Source organism: Mastomys coucha, unplaced genomic scaffold, assembly GCF_008632895.1.
Source record: "Mastomys coucha isolate ucsf_1 unplaced genomic scaffold, UCSF_Mcou_1 pScaffold21, whole genome shotgun sequence".
NCBI lineage: Eukaryota > Metazoa > Chordata > Mammalia > Rodentia > Muridae > Mastomys > Mastomys coucha.
In genome coordinates this window covers 23,521,763-23,540,289 of record NW_022196904.1, presented here as the reverse complement: position 1 = coordinate 23,540,289, position 18,527 = coordinate 23,521,763, and the positions used below count along the sequence as shown (strand labels likewise).

Here is an 18,527-nt window from a genome sequence, read left to right as displayed (position 1 = left end):
TTTCATTTTTTGAGACAGGGTTTCTCTGTATAGCCCTGGCTGTCCTGGAACTCACTCTGTAGACCAGGCTGGCCTCGAACTCAGAAATCCCCCTGTGTCTGCCTCCCAAGTGCTGGGATTAAAGGCGTGGACCACCACTACCAGCTTATAGCAGCTTTATTTATAATAACCAGGAGCTGGAAAGAACCCAAATGTCCTTCAACAGAGGAATGGATACAAAAAATATGGTACATTTACACAATGGAGTACTACTCAGCTATTAAAAATGATGAATTCATGAAATTATTACGCAAATGGATAGGACTAGAAAATATCATCCTGAGTGACGTAATCAATTGCAAAAGAATACATATGGCATGCACTCACTGATAAGTGGATATTAGTCTTAAAGGCTCCAAATAACCAAGATACAATTCGCAGACCACATGAATCTCAAGAAGGAAGACCAAAGTGTGGGTGCCTCGGTCCTTCTTAGAAGGAGAATAAAATACTCACAGATGCAAATATGGAGATAAAGTATAGAGCAGAGACTGAAGGAAAGGCCATCCAGAGACTGTCCCACCTGGGGATCCATCCCATATACAGTTACCAAACCCAGACACTATTGTGGATGTCAAGAGGAGCCTGATATGGCTGTCTCCTGAGAGGCTCTGTCAGTGCCTGACAAATACAAAGGTGGATGCTCAAAGCAACCACTAAACTGAGCTCAGGATCCCCAATAGAGGAGTTAGAGAAAGAACAGGAAGAACAACAATATCAACCAACCAGTCCCCCAAAAGCTCCCAGGGACTAAGCTATCAACAAAGGAGTACAAATGGCTCCAGCTGCATATGTAGCAGAGGATGGCTTTGTCATGCATCAATGGGAGGAGAGGTCCTTGGTCCTATGAAGGCTCAATAGATGCCCCAGTGTAGGGGAACTGAGGGTGGGGAAGGTGGGAGTATGTGGATGGAAGAACACCCACACAGAGAAGCAGGGGGAGAGAGGATGGGGCAGGGGGAGGGAGGATGGGGTGGGGGTTTCAGAGGGGGGGCAACTGGGAAAGGGGATAACATTTGAAATGTAAATAAAGAAAATGTCCAATTTAAAAAAATTTGCTACACACACACACACACACACACACACACACACACACAAATTCCCACCTCCATGAGCAGCCCGAGCCCTGAGTGGATGTGAGACACATCATAACCCCACAGCAGGTCTTCTGTCTGGTGGCATGGACAATGCCCCATGTCTTGTGATTTCTTTTCTACCAAAGCTAATTCTCTCTCAGTCTCAGCTGATCATTTTCCTGGACTATTTAAGCCTATAATACCTTGTAAGGATTGATATAATTAGCACTTGAGTAGCTAATCCAATTTTGGTTCTTAGCAAAATAAAATCTCCCAACAATTTTGAAAATCATTAAGAACTCTTAATTGGTCTCTCCTGATTTGTACCTTCTGAGGTCAAATTTTCCACAGATTTAGCTTAGATCCTAACTAATTAATAGAATCTCCCATGTGTACTTTTCAGGAGCAATTTGTAATCTCCAGCGAGGCAAATTCTCTTTACTTCATCAAAACCATTTTTTTCCTACAGTATCTCCATTTGAATCAGCCAGCAAAATATCATCCAATAATGGTGATTATTGATTGAGGAAATTGTTTATGGATTATTTCTAATGGCTATTATACAAAAATTGGCATAGCTAGGACTATTCCACATTCCTCGTGGCAGGACTCTCCACTAACCAGGTGACTCCTGGTTAGAACTGAGTCGTTAAATGTAGGCACTGTGAAACTAAATCTTTCTCTAGCTTGTTTTTGTAAAGGGACTGTTGAGAAGCAATCTTTTAAATCAGTCACTATGATAGGCCATGCTTTAGGTGCGAAGGAAGGCAATGGGATACCATGGTGTAAAGAACCCATTGACTGAATGATTTTATTAACCGCTCTCAGATCTGTCAACATCCTCCATTGGCCAGATTTCTTTATAATGGCAAACAAAGGAGAATTCCAAGGTCTGGTGGACTCTTCTGTGTTGAGCCTACAGCTTCTCTTGCACTAGCCCTCACCACCCACTCAGCTGACAAACTCCTAGGACATCAGTGCTGGTACCATCTATCCAGCTCAAAAAGGCTCCAGCCCAAGTCTGTCCAGGACCTGGGGCCCATCACTCTCTGCTTCTCCAGGGATCCCCAAACACAGGTCTGAACAGTCACACTTGACTACATTCACTCTCTTTAGCTCTTTCTTTTTCTGGGTCACAACCTTCCTCTGCTGCCACAGGCACTAGACAGTACAACACCGCTGCCAGGTGGACCCATGGCTTATGGTTCTCCCAATCCTCACCCAGCTAGCTGAGACTACCAGCTCTAACAGACTGCTGGTGCTTCCGTGTTTGGGAAACTTGGTCCGATGGAGCTGATGGGACCCACAATGACATGTGGGCCAAGCAGACTGTCCCACAAAGGGATGCCAGGATGTTATCTCTATCCCGGTATCTCCCTTTAAATGCACAAGGGGTTCCATGCCCCTATGATTTGCTGTACCCATGACCAGATGGACAAAAGCCTGTAATATCCAGGAGTCTAAGAATATGGGGGTTGCCCATGGAGTTCTTGTAAAAAGAACATCCTAGGAAGATAAAGGAAAAAAAAAAAAGACCCTGCTGTTGAATATGGATAAGGATGGGCCAGAGCAGTGTCTGGATATTCTCCACTCAAGTACTATATTAATATCTATATTATAATATAGTATACTATATAGTATACTATAACATAGTATACTATATTAGTATCTGAGATCCTTGGAATGACTGGTGGGCTCGGGTTGGGGGTGGGAGGGTAATAGGCAAAGTCTATCAAAGTGAAACATCTTCATACCCATGTGAACAAATAGGAACATATAGGAATCTATATCCAGACCCTGCCCTCTTCCCTCCAGAGCTTGGCAAACCTCATCAACACCATACAACAGGAGGAGCCCCTCCAATCACATCTGGAAGGCGCCTCCCAATCTCAGGTAAAAAACTAAAGAAAATGAACCTTTCTTCTGGCGGAGCCTCATCCAGGAGGGAACAACCCTACTTAACCTCATTACAGCCTTCGACGTTAACAAGTGCTTTCTCTGTGAGGCTCTGGGTCGAGCCCCTGTAATCTCAGTGCCCTTTCCTAGACCCCAACCAAAGGCTATTTTTTTTTTTAAAGATTTATTTATTATTATAAATGAGTACACCGTAGCTGTCTTCAGACCACCAGAAGAGGGCGTCAGATTTCATTACGGGTGGTTGTGAGTCACCATGTGGTTGCTGGGATTTTGAAGGTTGTTGCCTTCAGAAGAGCAGTCAGTGCTCTTACCCGCTGAGCCATCTCACTAGCCCCCCTCAAAGGCTATTACTATACAAGATATACATACCTCTCTTCCCGTGCCCTCTGAACACTCAATTTGTTTTCTGCCACTCGAGACCGTGCTCCCTTTGCAATGCTAGTAGCACAGCTTTGGTACCTGCTCAGGCACCTCCAGGCAGACGCTTGTGGTACAATGGCTCTATATCAAAAAATCTGCCGCCAGGTGATCCCCTCTGTAGGTATCTGGGTGACACCAGTACGGATCCTAGTACTTTATGGAAAGGCTGAAGTAGCCACGGTCTTCCTTCCCACAGGCTCTCTCCACTCTCAGGCGCCCTCCGCCCCCACACTCCAGGCAGTTCCAATTTCAATTAGTAACCGGTTTAAGTGCAGGTGCCATGGGATACTTGGTGGTTGAGATCAGAGGGGTGTCTGATCGTCTCAAAAAGGCCTTAAAAACTTGGCAGTGTCACTGGCCTCCCTACAATGTCAGATCACTTCGGTGGCCCAGATGACCATGCAAAACCGAAGAGCGATGGACCTCCTCAGAGAGCAAATAAGGGAGGCAACCGTATGTTCCTGGGAGAAGCTAACAATCTTGGCAAAGCGCAAGTCCCTCTTTGATGATAAAGCAGTAGAAATTGAGGAGCTAACATACATCATCAAACAGGACATCAATAGCCTCAACAAACAAATTGCTCAGCTTCAAGATTTTGTGAGGGCCAAGGGCAGCCAGAGTGGCCAGCATCTGCAAACCCATTCTAACACCATTGTGGTTTCATTGCAGTCAAAACTGGCTTCCATGTCCAGTGACTTCAAATCCATTTTAGAAGTGAGGACTGAAAATCTGAAACAGCAGAGGAACCATCGGGAACAGTTCTCCAGGGCACCAGTGTCAGCCCTGCCTCTTGCCCCCAACAACCTTGGAGGTGGTCCCATAATTTTGGGAGCACAGTCCAGAGCCTCCAGGGAAGTGGCAATTGACATGATGGACCCTAGAACAAGTCAGCAGCTTCAGTTCATTGACAAGTAGGATTCCTACACCCAGAGTCAGGCAGACACCATGCAGAACATTGAGTCTACAATCGTTGAGCTGGGCTCCATTTTTCAGCAATTGACACACATCGTTAAAGAACAGGAGGAAACAATTCAGAGGATGGACGAGAATGTGCTTGGAGCCCAGCTGGATGTCGAGGCAGCCCATTCAGAGATCCTCAAGTACTTCTAGTCGGTTATCTCATGGTCAAAAATCTTCCTCATCCTCATTGTCTTCTTCATCATCTTTGTGGTCTTCCTTGCCTGAACCCTCGTCCCTCATTCTGAGCCACCCCACGGAGGACTTGGGACCCTCCTGGGAGGGCAGGTGGCTACCATTGCCACTGGAGCCTGTGCAAGGTGGTTGGGAGAAAGGCCATTTCCTTGGGACTGCCAGTGTCCCTGACTCCCACCCTGTGTCTGTCCTACCCTCAGGCCCATCAAACACACTGGTTCTGGAACTGGTTCTGGATTTGGACTCTGCTGTGAAGTGGCTAGAAGCCAGCTAGGGGCCAGTGGGGAAGGTTGTCTCCACCAGGAGATTTTTTTTTTTATAAATTTTTTTTTAAAGATTTATTTATTTTATGTGTATGTACTCACACTAGCTGTACAGATGGCTCGCTCTGGCCCCACCTCTGGCATAGTATGCTGTAGCTGTCTTCAGTTGCACCAGAAGAGGGCGTCAGATCTCATTACGGGTGGTTGTGAGCCACCATGTGGTTGCTGGGATCTGAACTCAGGACCTTCGGAAGAGCAGTCAATGCTCTTACCCGCTGAGCCATCTCGCCAGTCCCTCCACCAGGAGATTTTTATAAACCCATACCAGCCTCCCCAAAGGTAACTGGCAGCAAGAGGAGAGAATGCCCTTCCTTGCCTTCTTGAGAGTGAGGCAAGGAAGTAAAACTATCCTAGGGACCAACTCTATCATCTGGGTCAGCTAGAGTCTGACTGCCACCTTCTCCTCACCATGTGAGGTGAGGGGGCTCTGAGCCCTACAGTGGCCTGCACAAACCTGACTTTGGCTACTGGTGACTCTCAATCTGCCAAACATGCTGCAGCCTGTTTCCTCCCAATTACAGCAAGACTGTCAGCCTCAAAAAAAAAAAAAAAAAAAAAAATCCTAGAGGAGAAAAGAGTGCTTGATACTTTCCGTAGGCACTCACAGGTGTGAGCCTTTTGTGCAAGCAGTGTATCTAGTCCCTCAAGCACAGCCTTCAGAGTCTCCAGGTTGTAGTCTTTTATCAGCATTCCTAAAGAAAGGTGTGGGAAGGGCCACACAGGTATCACGAACAGCGTCGGGGAGGCTTGCAGTGACATGAAGCGCGAGTATGACCAATGCTTCAATCGCTGGTTTGCTGAGAAGTTCCTCAAAGGGGACCCATGCACCAACCTCTTCAAATGCTACCAACAGTGTGTCCAGAAAGCAATGAAGGAGAAAGAGATTCCTATTGAAGGCCTGGAGTTCATGGGCCATGGCAAAGAAAAGCCTGAAAACTCCTCCTGACCTGCCTGCCACTTGGAAGAAGTCAGCAAAGTGAGAGGCCTCTGGATTTTGTTGGGGAAGGCTGTGAAGCTAGCATGGGATTCAAAGAGTTTAAAGGTGTTCTCCTTGATTTTGAAGCTGCCATTCCTGCTTTGAGGCAACTTCACCTTTGCTGGCATCTTGCAGGAACTCTTCATGCTACAACAGAACAGCTTCTTGGGGTTAAGGTTGCAAAATATGATCTGGAATCAGCTTTAACTGGTCCTTGGATGTGAATATGGTAAACTGATATGATCAAGGCTGACAGTGTTTGCTGCAGAGGACATTGGGTGTACTAAATGGGAGGCATTGCTCACGATGGTCAGTCAGGACCTCTCTTTCCTCTCAGGGAGCTAATGCTCTGAAAGGGGATGTGGACACAACCATTTCAATCACTGCTTGGAAACATGATTGTATTTTTATAGTAACACTTTCAACTGCTGGTGGCCTGGGTTATGGAAGAAGACAGTTTACTGAGCTCCCATCTTAACAAGGTGTCAACTTAACATTCAAAAGCTTCAGAAACGACATAAACACCAACTTTGGAGCTCACAGCATTGCTGCTCATAACTCCAACCCCTGGGGTGGCCGTGCAAGAGTCACCTGCATTACAGGTTTGCTGTTGCTAACTTTCAACTCCACAAATTAAAATCAGTGTGCATATCACATAAAAGGCAAAATGCATCCGGCTAAGTGGGGGAAAGGTGCTTACTGATTTTTGTTTGCCTACCATGCCCTAAGTCTGTAATCATGAAATGAAATAAATCTTAATGCCACGGATTGGGTTTCTTCGGGGACCCCTTGTTCCGTGGGGTGATGAGAGATTTGGCCAGGTGGGCAAGGGACTTCGGCGGTGACAGACAGAAACAGACACAAGGGAGTGCAGATTCTGAATGTAATTTGTACAAAGTAGAAATCAGGCTTATATGGTATACAGAGAACAGGGCAAACTACAGGGGTCACGTAGGCAGGAGATGGCTACATTAAGGTCAGTGCAATCAATCAGCCAGGTGCCAGGCAGAGGAGCAGTGATGTCTTTCTTCTTGGGCTAGGTTGTTCTGGTAGCCCCAAGATAAACTCTCAGGGTCTGTCTGAGGCAAGCAGCTAAAGGTCGTATTCTAGCATTCCTTGGCTGTAACATAAATAATTAGTGATAGAAGCCCTATAACGTCTCTCTAGTCAGTAAAGCAATTCTGCCTTGGGTGGGATTGCTCTGATAATTAGTGCCTAACTGCTATCTCTAACTTTATCGACACCCTGTCTGATAAGATGGCTCCTTTGTAGAAATTCCAAGCTAACTACAGCTAGGAAATCAATTAGGATTATTGAAACACTGTGGAGGCCAGGAAACAATGTTAAATCTCAATTTTAGCTATAACAAAATATTTCTTAGGGCACCTTTATACCTGAATAAAGTCTCCCCACAGACTTAGCAGAGATCAATCTGGAACATGTCTAAGTTAGGAGATGCCAACAACTGACTGAAATACCCAGGAGACAAATTCCCTTTGGAGTCATAATGCCTCTTGTCCGTGATCAGGTTTTAACTCGGATACTGTAGACCTACTGGGGTAAACGAGTGAGTGCAGCATCTTAAAATTCAAATTTAAAAAAAAAAAAAAAGACAAAGACAGCCAATCACCCCAGAGCCTAGTTTTGCATGTCTGTGCAGATAGCCACATTCTGAGGCTGGTGACATTTTGTGCTTCTCTCATTATTGCTGCTGTGTCCTTCCTTCATTCTGTGGATGTTTGGGCTCAGGTGCCCCTGAAACCCTGAGTTTATTAAGAGTCTGTTGGTACCAACCTTGTATTTCCTCACGTGTCAGCTTCATGAAATCTAGAATCACCTGGGAGATAGGCCAGAGAATGTGGGTCCGAGCTCTGCCTCACTGTTGGGGTGTGGGACACACCACTGGGAGTGTTTGACTGTATGAGTGCTGGACTTTAGGGAAGGGCAAAACACAGCTCACGGGTTGGACAAACTCTGTAAGAGGTGGGGGAGGCTGAACTTGGGGTTTCTGACTCCCAGACATACAGTAACCGTTGGGGTGCCTCACAGAGGAGTCAGAAGGAAGGATCAGGGGTCCATGGGCCCGAGACAAAGCCAGGACCATTCAGGGCCCAAGAGCTCAGGACAGCAATTATCTCAAGCTGGGGGAAATGGGAGCTCTGGCTTAGCTTAGCAGTAATTGTCCTTAGCTTGGCAGTGGTTGTCTGGAAGTGCAGCGAGGCCTTCAATGGGAGAATTAGGCTATGGCGTTGTAGGTGAGGACCTTCTCCACGCTCCCCACTGTGGTTTTGATGGAAGAGATAGTCCATGTTTATCCATACCATTTACTGACTGGTCATCATGGAAAATGGGTGCATACCAACTTCTCAGGGTGAACCAAAGATTTAATGCCTTTTGCAGGGAGAAATATCAGGGAAGGGAAACTCCTGGAGTCCATGATCCTTATCCAGATGGTCAGCTTCCCCAAGAAAGTCTCAGGCAAGCTCTACGGACCCCTCATGCTGGTCTTCACACTGGTTGCCATCCCCCTGCATGGGATGAAGACTTCTGACACCATTATCTGGGAGGGCACCCTCATGGGCACAGCCATAGGCACCTGCTTTGGATACTGGCTTGGTGTCTCGTCCTTCATTTATTTCCTTGCCTACCTGTGTAATGCCCAGATCACCATGCTCCAGATGTTGGCACTACTGAGCCACAGCCTCTTCGGGCACTATGTAGTCCTGTTCATCACCTATAACATCCACCTTCATGCCCTCTTCTACCTCTTCTGGCTGCTGGTGGAGGGGGCTCTCCACCTTGCGCATGGTGGCAGTGTTGGTGTCACGGACTGTGAGCCCTACCCAGTGGCTGCTGCTCTGTGGCACACTGGCTGCTCTGCACATGCTCTTCCCGATCTGCACTTCGCCTACCACAAAGAGGTAGAGGGGATCCTGGACACCCTAGAGGGTCCCAATATCCCACCCATGCAGAGACATGGGTGCTTCTTGCTGCCAAGCTTGCCATCGTCGCTATGTGTCAATGCTACCGCCAAGGCAACAGCAGTGACCCTGCAGTCACACTGACCCTCTCTGAAATCCTCGGCCTGCCCTGCCCACCCCACCCCACCCCACCCCCAGCTCTGGGGCAGAGGAAGATTAAAGGACAGCACCGAGGATGTGTGTGCTGAGGTCAGTAGCCACCAAGCTGTGGCTGCTTAAACACCTGGGCACCAGGCTCGGCTTCTGGAGGGCACAAGGCCAGGAACTCACGGCTAGGACTGCAAATCTCTGCAGCTAAGTGCAGAATATGGGTCAGCTCTTCTGAGGCCCCTCACCACTTACCACTTTGTTGTCTCCCTAACCCTCCTGTCTTGCTAAATATAGACTTGGTAATTAAAATACTGATTGATTTTTGTGTTTGTTTGTAAGGTGTGTACTTTTATTAAAATGGTCTCAAGTCAATGTACGGACAGCCCTGGCTGCCTCAACACCTCAACCCCACTCCCAGGGAGACCAAAACCTTCATACATCAAGTTGGGGGGACAAAAAAAGGGGGGCCACAATGGCTGACCATTCAGAAATTAAAAACAAAAGTGAAGTATTAAGGCGGAAGATTTTAAAAAAAAATTTTTACACAGAAGCAATGCTGTCACCTTCGTTGGTGTGGCTCAGGGCATGGACTCGGCCATCCTCCTCTTAGGAGTAGGGGTGGCTTTTGGGAGGGAGAGGGACTTCCTGTAACCATATATTTCATGGGTACTTGGAACGACTATTAAAACAAAAACAAAAACAAAAAAAAACAATGTACAATCAAAGTCCTCAGCCGCATTGTAGAACTTTCGGGGATGTCTGCTCCAATCTTCTGCTGTTGCCTTCCCCGGCCCAGTTTTTAAATCCTGAGTCAAAAGCTCCAAGACAAAAAAAAAAAACCTCTTTAAAAAAAATTAAAACAAACAAACAAACAAAAAACAAATAAAGCCATGCCAATGTTGTCTCGTATTTTTTTTTCTGCGCAAGTTAGGTTTTGTCAAAGAAAGGGTGTAAAACGCAGCTCAGTAACAGTTCGCCTAGAAGCATTTGCGGTGCACGATGGAGGGGCCGGACTCATCGTACTCCTGCTTGCTGATCCACATCTGCTGGAAGGTGGACAGTGAGGCCAGGATGGAGCCACCAATCCACACAGAGTACTTGCGCTCAGGAGGAGCAATGATCTAGATCTTCATGGTGCTAGGTCCCGGAGCAGTAATCTCCTTCTGCATCCTGTCAGCAATGCCTGGGTACATGGTGGTACCACCCGACAGCACTGTGTTGGCATAGATGTCAATGTCACACTTCATGATGGAATTGAATGTAGTTTCATGGATGCCACAGGATTCCATTCTGGGCCAGCACCATTTTATTTTTTATTTATTTTTTTATTTTTTGCCAAGACTCAAAGCAAAACATTTATTTACTATAGAGAATTTTATTTGAAACATGCATTCTTTTTTTTTAAAATCAAACCAGCAAATGTGGATCAATTGTACACTCCTTAAGGCAAGAGTCCTGATGCAGGCTGCATATGTTCATGTCACATCGGATGCTGCTTGCCAAAGGGCAAAGCCAAGGTCAGCAATTTGTAGTCTATTAGAGGATCTGACAGTCTCCCTGATACAGGAACTCCGAGGTCAACTTGCTATGAATTACAGTAGAAAATGCAAACGGATAGCAAGGAATCCTGGTAGGTCTCAGCACTGCATCCGGTCAAACCAGCCTTATTTAGAAAGAGGACACAATAGTGCATACGGAAGTGAAAGGAGAAACTGTCCACAGAATCGGAGGGGCAAACTGTGCCAACGATCGTATTGCACGCAACGGCCAAGTCCACGAACTTGGTTCAGAGTTAGCTTTTCCCCATCTTGGCAATCAGTTCGTCATAAGTTTTGGTGAGTTCTTCTAACTCTTTATTCTTCTGCTCCAGTGTTCTTTCTAGAGCATCCACTCGAAGCTGCTCCTTCCGCAGGTAAGCTGCTTGCTCTCGCCGGGCCTTGCCTCGAACCTGGGCAATCTCTGCATTGGCTCTGTCCAGTTTCTCTTCTGCGTGCACCTTCAGGGCCTGGTACCTCTGTTCCTCTTTCTTCACTCGGGATAGGTACTCCTGTGCATACTTCTTCAATTCCTCTTCATTCTTTCAAAAATCTTCCAGGACCTCCATCTTCTCGTATCTCCTGAAGAGGTCAGCCAGAGACATTTCCACAGAGTTCAGGTCAGCCAGGGCTTGCTCCTTCTACAGGACCAGCTGCTGCACAGTTTGGTGGGAGATGGATTTCTCTTTCTGTTCATCGTCGATCATCTGTGTGATGGTCTTCTCATATTCGGCCACAATTTTCCTCATTTCCACTACTTCCCCCCCCACACACACTTTCTTCATATTTATCCCTCCACTCTGAGACTTCTCTCTCCTTGGCGATAACCTCTGCTCTGGCAACTTGGAGTGCAGAGTCCAAGTCTGGCTGCTGGAACAGAAGGCCCGGGGGCTTCTCCACCTCGGTGAGCCCGATGTGGGAGTACAAGGCAGTTTTGGAGATGGAGACATCTGGTGGGTGAGCAGCTTCCGTGATTTCAATTACTTCTGCGGGGGTGCCCAAGGCCATGGCCTCCAACTCCTTCTGGGAGGATTTTTCCGGCACCTGCAAGAGAGGCTCCTGACTGGAGGCCAGCCCTCTTGTGATAGGATGCTGGAGCTTTGTTGCTGCATTCACAAGGGCTTCAGTGTCCTCAAAACTGGACCCTGAACATGGAGTTGGGGAATCCGACATCCAGGCTGAGGAGACTTGACGGGGCTCTCCTGAGGAGTGTCAAACATAAGGTACAAGGCCTACTTCTTGGAAGTGTCACCGTCCTGAAGGTAAGGAGGAGCCAAGCTTTTCTATGTATTCAATTTCATAGGAGTTTCTGTAGTCCAGCTCTACCTGGCAAGTATTTTTTCTGGCTCTTTGCCTCCTAGGGACAGTATTCTCCAAGGCAAGGTGTGGGTCTGGCTGGCCACCAAGTTGCTTACCCTCTGGGGGCGAATTGAATTTGGTCACATTTACAAAGTTAGACAGGTCTGAGGGCTGAGGGAAGTCCTGTTTGTCGGCATCCTAGTCCACTGTCATACACGTCCACTTCTGGCTTGTGACAGCCAGCTTCTCCTCACCAGTGGCATGGACCACTACAGAGATTGCTGGGGGTGCTTCCAGTGTGCCAGCTGGAGTGGGGTCCTGAGAAGGCGAATCAGACAGGGGAGACCGCTTTGGAGACTTCTTCACCCTAAATGTGTCAGTCTTCAGCGGAGTCTTCTTCTGCTTGGCAGGTTTATTATTACAAGCCTAGGCTTGGGCTCTCCTTCAACCCAACTCAGACACAGCAGGGTGGGAAGGTGGAGCAGCCTCGAACCCACAGCAGGACAAGGTTTTATAGAGAATGTGAGTGAGAGGGGGAGGGGTCCAGCCTAGCAAGTATCTAATAGAATAACTATTGTATGTTGAGGTGTGGGTGTTCTTTTGTTTGTTTGTTTGGTTTTGGTTTTGGTTTTGTCAAGATGCGGTTTCTCTGTGTAGCCTTAGCTGTCTTGGAACTCACTCTGTAGACAAGGCTAGCCTCGAACTCAGAAATCTATCTGCCTCTGCCTCCCAAGTGCTGGGATTAAATGTGTGCACCACCACTGCCTGGGCACATGGATGTTCTGAAGCAAGACTGTATACAATCTGAAAGTACATCTGAAACAATCAGACATCTGTGATTATCTGTTGCTAGGAAGTAGTTATGGAGTAACTCTGGGGTATGGGCCAAGGGCAAGCTGTGGGGTCCTTCTTGGTACTTGGGTACAGCTTGGTTTAAGCTGCAGGTCAACTTTTCAGTCTTTTTTTCCGAGAGATTCAGTCCCTTATCATCACAGAGGGGAACATAGCAACATACAGACAGACTGAAAGTTCTGGAGAAGTAAGAGAGAGCCACCAGGCTTAGTTTGGGCTTTGAAATATCAAAACCCAACCCCTAGTGACACACTTCCTCAACACAGCCATATCTAGGCCCACAAGGCCACACCTCCTAATCCTTCTAAGTAGTGTTCCTCCCTAATGACCAAGCATTCAAACATGTGAGCCTAGAGGGGGCATTTTTCTTCTTTTCTCTTCTTTCCTTTCCTTTCCTTTTCTTTTTTAAAAGATTTAGTGAATTTTTGTATGTGAGGATGCCATTGCTGTCTTCAGACACACCAGAAGAGGGTGTCAGATCTCATTACAAGTGGTTGTGAGGCACCATGCAGTTGCTGGGAATTGAACTCAGGACCTCTGGAAGAGTGGACATTGCTCTTAACCACTGAGCCATCTCTCCAGTACCAGCCATTCTTATTCAAACCAGCACAACCTAACAGTATTTAAAAGGATTAACAGAGGCCAGGCGGTGGTGGGCGGATTTCTGAGTTTGAGGCCAGCCTGGTCTACAGAGTGAGTTCCAGGACAGCCAGGGCTATACAGAGAAACCCTGTCTCGAAAAACCAAAAAAAAAAAAAAAAAAAAAAAAAAGGAAGAAGAAGAAGAAGAAAGGGTTAACAGGTGTAGCCTTGTTGGAAGAAATGTGTCACTGTGGGTAGTAGGTTTTAAAGTTTCAGAAACTAATGCCCAACCCAGAACCTCTCTCTTGCTGCTGCCACCTGGAAACCAGATGTAGAACTCTTAGCTGCTATGTCCCCTGCCGTGAGAATAATGGAAGAAAGCAGCAAAGATTGCAGCTGCCTTCTTCCCTTGTCGAAAACTATTCACCTAAATTGAAGCATGCTTTTAGACTAAGGGCATAGCTAGAGGAGATTTCAAGACAGTCTAGTATTGACTCTAGTGTGTGGTTATTAGTAGTCAATCTTATGCAGCTCTATAATGAAAAGGAACAAGATGAGCATGGAAAAAGAAAACACAGAGTTTGAGAAGCACCAGGCAGTTCAGTGGAGCTCAAGACCATATGAAGTTTAAAGAAAAGCCTGATGCTAAATGGAATAAAGGGGGGCAGTGACTCAAGGCAAGTCCCCTGTTGTATGTAATGTTAAAAACATGCTACCTCCTTGCCCGGTGTGGTGGCCCATGCTCTGACCTCTCCAGGTTCCCCTTGCTCCAACTAGATCACAGCTATCCTCCAACCCAAGAAACCTGGGGGTGGCTGTCTGCACTCCACCAACCCCTCTCGGCTGTATTCACCAAGCCTCCAACACCTGCCCGGTCTTCTTTCTTTCTCCTGCCCACCTTAGCTCCATGGACAGAAGACAGAAGAAAAACACTAGACACTTTATTGTTTTAGAACTTGCCAGATAACACAAAAGTGGGCGAAGAATTTCCTGCCCTAACCTTATCAGCTAGCCTATTCCAGACATTTGACAGTGGTGGAGGCCACTGTTTCTGATGGCCCTAAGACCTTGCATGGCTTTAGTGACCTACTCATTCCAAAGCCTGGTCCAAAGAGACCTCCTCTCTCCCTATATCTCTTCATCCTGGGACCCACAAGTCCCACCTTTTCCCTTTTGCCCAGCAATTGGATTCCACCTTCTTTATTTACACAATCAAGAACCAATTATAGAATCGGGTTTTAGTATCAGTTCCTACCCCTACAAACCCCACACAGCTAAGCTTCCAAATTGTGAAAAGGAATTTTAAAAAAGTTTAAGCAGTGAAGGAAAGGATCAACAACAGAAAGCTGAGTCATTCATAGTTGAATGAGAAGATTATGTCCCAGCCCCAGCAGGTAGCAGAACATGGCAGCTTTAGGCATGAGGTTCCGGATTTAAAGTCGAGGAGGATACAAGAAAGAGTAGAATCTCTTTGCCAAGAGATCTTTGCAGTCTCTGCTATCAAAACTTTCTGAGCTATTTCTAATAGTTCTGACCTGTTCTTTCCCTCGAAACCATCCATCTTTTGTATCTTTCTATGTATGTTAGGGGCTGACTGGGTTCCAAAGGCAACGTTAATCATCTTAGATTTGCCAGGTCCTCTGGGTCTATCGGGTGTGTAACTGAAGGGCATCCAGGAAGCATTCCAGGGAAGCTGAAGGCAACTGATTCATCTGGACCCTGTTTTATATCTGCTACCCTAGACAGATTAGTGGGCTATCAAACTGCCTGCTTCATCCATTCTAACAGAACCTGGTGGCACTTACCAAGTGACCCCCTCCCTCTCTGTATTGTAGTTGTAAGTTTTACAGCTCTGAAGGGAAGTATCCTGGCCAAAAAAAAAAAAAAAAACCAAAACCTCAAAGTCACACTCTACCACAAACCTCACACAAGAGATTTATCAGGAGGGAAGAACCCAAGACTGTGGTTGGAGGTCCATAGAGGCAGGGCTGGCCACTCTGCTCACTGAGGGGCTTACAGTAGTCCCGTTGAGGGTAGTCTGATCTCCGTCTTGGCAGAACACAGTCAATTGCTTCTGCCCTTTGGTCATCAGTCACTGAAGCATTCTGGGGGGTGCTTTGGATGCTTTGTGAGTATCCATTCTCTCCCTTCAGTAATGAAGAGGGTGCCGCGAATCTGCTGACAACTGCGTGCATGTGCGCGCACATGTGTGTGTGTGTGTGAAAATAGAATCAACTAAAGAAATTAAGGAATCAGGGCTTGTGCTGAAAGGGTGTGTGTGTTTTGGTTCTTCCAGTTGCAGAGATCTGTAGAGGAGAAAGGGACACACAGGTATCGATTATTAGGAATCTACCATAGGGGAGTGTGATGGTTTGTATATGCCAGGGAGTGGCACTATTAGGAAACAGCCTTGTTGGAGTAGTTGTGGCCTTGTTGGATTAGGTGTGTCACTGTAGGCATGGGCTTTAAGACTCTCATCCTAGCTGCCTGGAAGTCAGTCTTTCACTAGCAGCCTTCAGATGAAGAGGCAGAACTCTCAGGCCCTGCACCATGCCTGCCTGGATGCTGCTCTGCTCCCACCTTGATGATAAGGGACTGAACCTCTGAACCTGTAATCCCATCCCAATTAAATGTTGTCCTTTATGAGACTTGCTTTGGTCATGGTGTCTGTTCACAGCAGTAAACCCCAATTATGACAGGGAGCAAAGATGGAGGGAAGAGCTGTCCCAGAATCAGGATCAGAGGAGGAGTTGAAGGGGTCATATGGAATGCCCTGGCAAATGTGGGGAGCGGAGCAGACAGTGGGAAGGAGGGGAGAGTTAAGTGGCAGGGTAGAGGTTGAAGCAGAAGTGGCAGAGTAGGGAGGGGTTGAACCAGGCAGAGGGGCAGAGTGAGGCTGAGGTAGTAAAGGTGGAGATTGAGGAGAGAAGGGGCGGGGAAGATGGTTACAGGGAGGGAAGAGGGACTCTTTCTCCTGTGAGTCCTACAAAACAGGTTTCAGAGGAGGCCCCTAGGTCTCTGCTCCAGGCCCTCAGAAAGGACACCTGCTGACAGTCCTGGCTTGGCCACTTGCCCTCTGAGGACCATACAAAGCTTCATCCAGAGGGGCAGGTTGGAAGTGGCTTCAGTGGTAGGCAAGATGAGTCCAATCTGATCTGGGCGGCTGGGCTTAGCAAGGGTGGCATTTATCATCACCCGAGTCCAAGATGAGCACAGAAAATGCAAGAGACTGCGACAGTGAAAATGAAACCAAAGACAAGATGTACAAGGACAAGGCAAACTAGACACAAACTAGACATTAGGTATGCAGTGACATCTCACGTTTTACCCTGGATGGAAGAATATTGGCTCTCACCCTACCTCTCCTCATCCACATCAGGATCCAAACAGAACCAGGTTTCACAGAAAATTACTATAATATAGTATAGGGTGAGTCCTCCATAGACACTTGCTGCTTTTCTCAGCGTGCCAGTTCAAGTTCACTCTGATAGTCTGTGAAACTGAAAGCAAACCTTGCCTCAGAGCCTTGGAATAGCTCAGTGTGTGTACCTCCTGAGGTGGCCCTTCATCCTGAGTCCTGGAGAGAAGATCGGGTTTGGAATGTGGGTGGGTGGTCTGATATGGATGGGGCCTCTCTGTTATAGAAAGTGGGAAAGGGGGGGCTGGAGAGATGGCTCAGAGGTTAAAAGCACTGACTGCTCTTCCAAAGGTCCTGAGTTCAAATCCCAGCAATCACATGGTGGCTCACAACCACCCTTAATAAAATCTGACGCCCTCTTCTGGAGTGTCTGAAGACAGCTACAGTGTACTTACATAAAATAAATAAAAATAAAAATTAAAAAAGTGGGAAAGGGGATTTCTCAGTCATTCATCTAGATTAGGTTGTAGTTTCTTTGGATTTTTATTTTCAATCCTAAGGAAAAATATTCATGGAAGTTACTATCCACAGAATGGATGAGAGCATGAAGTTGGTTTTAGATCATGCCATGCTATATGAAAAACTAGGGCTCTGACAAAGGTCTTAGCCCTTTCCTTGAGTCACCATACCTCTGAGACATATGGCCAAGTGTTAGTCTAGCATAAAGGCTGACACTTATGATCCACCGACTAAGGCAGGAGGATTGTTGTGAATTCAAAGTTAGTCTTGTCTATTTAGTTCCAGGACGGCAAGGTTACAAAGTAAAATTTTGAGGGAAGAGACATAAGGGAGATGGGGATAGGAGAAAGACATACAATGGTCAAATTCTAGCATCAAGCTGGAGAATGAAAGTTGGTGTGACATTCAACGAGCTTTCAGTTTTCATGATCCAGTTAGTCATGGTAACTATACCACCACCTCCAACTCACCTACACCTAAGGACAGAATTCCCGATCTTTGGGCATGGTCTAGAGTACCAGAGAATTCAGGCCCCATGCAAAAGGACCAAACTGACTGCACAAGAAAAAAAAAAAAAAAAGGATCAGGACAGGACTTTTCCAAATTTATTTAGTCTGAGTCCAATCAATGGGCAGAAACTACCCAGCAACATTTATTTTACTTAACAATGGTTCCAAAGCCCAAGAATATTGATGTGAAAGTGAAGCTGTAGTTCTTTTACTTGAAGAGTCTTGTGGTGGTTAAAAACATCATCCTAGGTGTGTATGTACATAGGAAAACCTGATATAGAGAGTTACTACTACACAAGGCTTCAGATATCCATGAGGGGCCTTGGGATGCACACAGGCATAATGGGACAGTTGTGACAATATGGATCGCATGTACATTTCATCCATAGCTATCTAAGCAAGATAACAAAGATTACATGTTGCTACAATGTAGAACCAACTATCAATCTGTTACATTTATTTGGAAAGTAGGTATTTAACTAGTAAGAGTATAAAGCTGAAGAAGCATTGCATTACCCTGCTTTGTGAGAACTTCGTTTGTTTTGGGAACTGAACATATATCCTCCTGACTTTAGTTTTAGAGAAGTTTCCCATAACTGATGTTTAGGACCAGAGTTGGTAGGTTGGTTTTACTCAAACTTGGCAGGAATCACAACATATCTACCACTTCAGTTTTCTTCACTCTGGTAACTTTTTTTCTTTTGCTATTAACACATAGTTACCTGTTGTGCTTAGCTGCTAGCATATTCTACAGCATGTCCATTACATTTTCTTCATCTACTTTGTAAGCAACAAATACCTGTGCCCATTTTTTGCTACTATAATTTACGCAGTGATGAATAGATTAACTGGTACATCACTCCCTACATAAGCATATTGGCTCCTTGAATAAGTGTAAAT

The 18,527-nt window shown here is 46.3% G+C and overlaps 4 pseudogenes across 1 annotated transcript; 3 read left to right on the top strand and 1 right to left on the bottom strand.

Annotated features, from left to right (window-relative positions):
- The first annotated feature begins 3,869 nt into the window (after positions 1 to 3,869).
- Positions 3,870 to 4,637, top strand: LOC116100335 (annotated as a pseudogene). Its single transcript, XR_004122560.1, has one exon. The product of XR_004122560.1 is annotated as a syntaxin-5 pseudogene (transcript).
- A 592-nt stretch (positions 4,638 to 5,229) lies between these two features.
- On the top strand, positions 5,230 to 5,904 carry LOC116100334 (annotated as a pseudogene).
- A 2,386-nt stretch (positions 5,905 to 8,290) lies between these two features.
- Positions 8,291 to 8,968, top strand: LOC116100333 (annotated as a pseudogene).
- Positions 8,969 to 10,479: 1,511 nt separating this feature from the next.
- On the bottom strand, positions 10,480 to 15,330 carry LOC116100332 (annotated as a pseudogene).
- Positions 15,331 to 18,527: the final 3,197 nt, after the last annotated feature.